The sequence below is a fragment of the Helianthus annuus genome, chromosome 8 (assembly GCF_002127325.2).
Source record: "Helianthus annuus cultivar XRQ/B chromosome 8, HanXRQr2.0-SUNRISE, whole genome shotgun sequence".
Lineage (NCBI taxonomy): Eukaryota > Viridiplantae > Streptophyta > Magnoliopsida > Asterales > Asteraceae > Helianthus > Helianthus annuus.
This window is the reverse complement of record NC_035440.2, coordinates 49,457,670-49,461,462: the sequence shown is the minus strand read 5'-3', so window position 1 is coordinate 49,461,462 and position 3,793 is coordinate 49,457,670. Positions and strand designations below refer to the sequence as shown.

Sequence of the window (3,793 nt, the reverse complement as noted above, 5' to 3'; positions counted from 1 at the left end):
ATTTAAACCCTTGTACACCCTTTAAAATGACCAAAATGCCCTCATAAGGCATAAATTGGGTTTAAAACCATTTGGGGCATAATGGAAGGTATCATTCTAATATCACAACATGTTTAAGGCATATTAACTTAGGAAATTTGTATATGACTCTTATGGTTACTCGTTACGCGCTTTATGCGTTCGAATCGGCGTAGGTAACTAGTTTACCCATTTTAGCCGAAACGGGTCAAACCATATCATTTCAGTCTCAAAATCCAGAATGTGATTAAGTTACCCATATTAAACAAGTATGCAAGCTTATTGGGTCAAAACCACATTCTAAAACGGTCTTCGCCTTATCGTGCGTTTAAACCGTAATCTTCATTTAAGAACTAACCGGTCTAGGCTTAGGCCAAATTAAAGACCCGTTAGAAATCTAATAGATTATTAAAAACCTTCGTTCCAGATTTAGGAGCCCAGTAAAAGCTATCTGTACTTGCTTGGTGGTATACGGCTGGGATTAAATTTATATTTAGCTCAGGTAAATACGTTTAACTTATTTTCCCTATACGGGCTTGGGGTACGGTATATAAAATACCGCTTGGTCGGGGAATTGACCTTAACCAGTTGATGGTTAAGTGCTGTCAAATTAACTCGTTTAAAAATGCTGTTTTGTTTGTTTAACGCCTTTGGGGTTTTAATGACCATGTCCCGGATATCCTTGGCATCATTCCATGAATGGCCACGACCTTAGCACACGGCTGTAGGCGTACACCCGTGGTGCATTTTATTGTGTATAATCATCGGCACGGGAGGAGTCTCGCGGCGAATTATATTAAGTGGTGTGTCTATTGAGCTTTAACCCGGCACGACCCGGGCTACTGAACGCATAACGAACATGTAATTCTTTTACAAGATTATTAAGCAAATAATTATCCCAAGTTATAAAATGTTTTGTGCCACGGGCATTCAAATCAAATTTTTAAAAACCCTTTTCAAAATTAGTCAGTTAAATTGTATTTACCAGTGAAAACTGACGTATTTTCCCAAAAAGACTAAGTGCAGGTACTACGCGTAATAGGCTGGTTTCTCCTAGCATCATATAGAAGTCTCGCAAGCTTAGATGCCTGAAGTCTGTTGAACAATGTTTTATTTTATTTGCGATCCGCCTGTGGATCTTTTACTTTCCGTTTTGTAATACTTGGATATTACTTCATACCGGATTGTAATATATTTTTGCTTCCGCTGTGCATTTAAATTGTGTGATTTGACTATGATGATATCAACTACGTCACGTACTCCCCACCGGGCCCACCGGTAATACGTGAAAATATCGGGGTGTGACAGCAACTTACCTGGATCTCTTCTCAGTTGAGCTAGATCTTCTGCTAGCTGTCCTAACTACTTCTGCATTGCTTCAGAAGTTTTGTCTCGAACTTAATTATGTTTTTGGATGTCCTTCATGAACTTCATAATAGAATCTAATTTTTCATCAGTCGTTCTACCACTACTTAAGGAGTTCCCTTGCTGATTACCTTGATTATATTAGCCCTTGACGGCTCTGATACTGCTGGCCTCCTTGCATGGGTACCTGAAAATTAGGGTTCATTTGATTAGCAGTATTTCCATAACTAAAATTCCGGTGATTTCGTTAACATGGATGATATGTATTCGGTTTCATGTCATATTTTTTTCGTTCACCGAATACTTGGTTCACTTCTTCATTCGGACACATCCTTACGGGACACTCTCCAACCTGGTGTCCTAACTCACCATAATCTGTACACACCGTAAATGCATTAGCTGCCCTAACTTCAGTTCCCATTCCCATCTTCATCTGCGCCACTTGTCGCTCTAACAGTATGTTCTGGTGTTGCAGTTTCTCAACCCGTTCTTCAGCTTTATAATTAATTGCTCTCGCTGACGCTGATCTCGCCTTCCTACTAGACTGTGCCTGCCTTTTAGAAGTGGCACTCTGTCTCTCCAAGTATGCCCAATTTGTAGCTTCTGTATTGGTGAGAAATGTACCATTTCTGACAGCTATAAGGTCTCTAACATCTTCCGAAAGCAACCCATCATAGAATGCTTTAATCAACTCCCATGTCTAAATGCCATGATGTGGACATTTTCTCAGCAACTCCTTGAATCGTGTGAAAGCTTCATGAAATGTCTCCCCTGAATGCTGTTGGAAAGCCCTTATTGCTTCCCGAGCTTCACTGGTTCTATCCATCGTGTAATACTCCTCCAAAAACACCTGTTGCATCTCTTGCCAAGTGAAAATACTACCCGGAGGTAATGTTGCAAACCACTGTCGTGCTTTGTCTTTCAAGGTGAACTGAAACAGCATCAACTTAACTTTGTCCTTTGTAAAACCCGAACCTCCTATAGTTTGGCAAATTGAATCAAAGCTTTCTATGTGAAAGTGTGGTTCTTCTGTCCTTTTTCCATAAAACTTGGGAAAATGGCCTAAGTATTGAGGCGTCACCTCGAAAGGTCTGTTATTGTTTCCAGTCGGTGTAACTGTTGCCGATGAATTTGGCACTATGATGGGTCGACATTGACCTTCAACGCCTCGAACTGGCACCCTTTGAACAACCTGTGGGACACCATCCATGAACTGTAGTTGATCGTCCCCACCCCGATTATTAGCTCTTTGATTTCCCGCATTGAAATGTGGGATTCCATGTTGAACGTGATTTTGTGGGAACGGGTGCGGGATATTAATTCTTTGATTGACCAGTTGTTGTACCAGATAGCCTTGATTCACATTATACCCTTCGTCATATCTGTAATCCCTATATCTCCCATCATACTGGTTTTTGTAGGATCGTTCGTCGACCTGTTTGAGTCGTTCAGAGAAGTTCGTATCCGAATTAAGAGGCGGAAACTAATAATTCGGTGCTATTCAGGCTGCATACACTTTAAACTTGCTGTTGTATTGATATCGAATGCAATTACACGATCAGACAGCACTTCGGCAGAGTACCGGAACAATACACCATCAACTATGTGTTGTGGATCGCCCCTAAGTCCTATTTATAGAGTTTCTGGTCCGCTCATACGACATGTCCGTATGAGCGACCCTACATTTGCCGTATAAGCGATCCAAGCAACTACCAAATAAGCGATCCTAACATAAACTGACACATAAGCGATCCTAGACCTTGTACATATAAGCGATCCATATACAAATAAGCTATTCTAGGATTCCGTGCCATTTCCTATCTGATCATCCTTCAAGACTTGATAGAAGACGTAGTCAACAAACGTAGGTGCATTAACAGACTCCCCCCCGGATGTTGACGGAGTCTTCATAGATCTTTCCAAACTGACTTCGCACATGTCTATCTACTATCTTCATCAGTCGACAATCTGCCTTTGAAATATCTGTCGTTCCAAGAATCCTCGTTCTCTATCTTCATCATCATCAAACTCTTCTCTCTTGAATGTTGACTCGGTGTCTTCAGACTCCCCCTCTCACACAGCTGGGATCGTAGTCTGGAATTCAAACTTTCACTGTTTCTGAGATCGTTAATAGGCGCCCATCAGGTTCCATATCGTAACCTGGCTCTTTAACACCTGCACAATCTCTACCCATCCATAAGTTTCTACAAAAGTAAAAATTTTCAACAATTTAGAAACTATGTTGAACCAATACAGTAATGATTTTGCATTCAAGAATATTACTGGTTCTTATCAAAACAACTTTATCATTTACACACAAATATTCCCCAAACCAATTCTTCAAGTTTAGCACTTTGAATTTCGAAAATCAGCATCTCAACACCAGTTGTCGAAAATCTTTTTGATTTTT

At 40.5% G+C, this 3,793-nt stretch overlaps 1 non-coding gene across 1 annotated transcript; it reads left to right on the top strand.

The window, feature by feature from the left end:
* Positions 1-2,087: 2,087 nt before the first annotated feature.
* On the top strand, positions 2,088-2,193 carry LOC118481485. The gene has a single exon (XR_004865694.1). It is a non-coding gene; the product is annotated as a small nucleolar RNA R71 (small nucleolar RNA).
* The last annotated feature ends 1,600 nt before the right edge of the window (positions 2,194-3,793 follow it).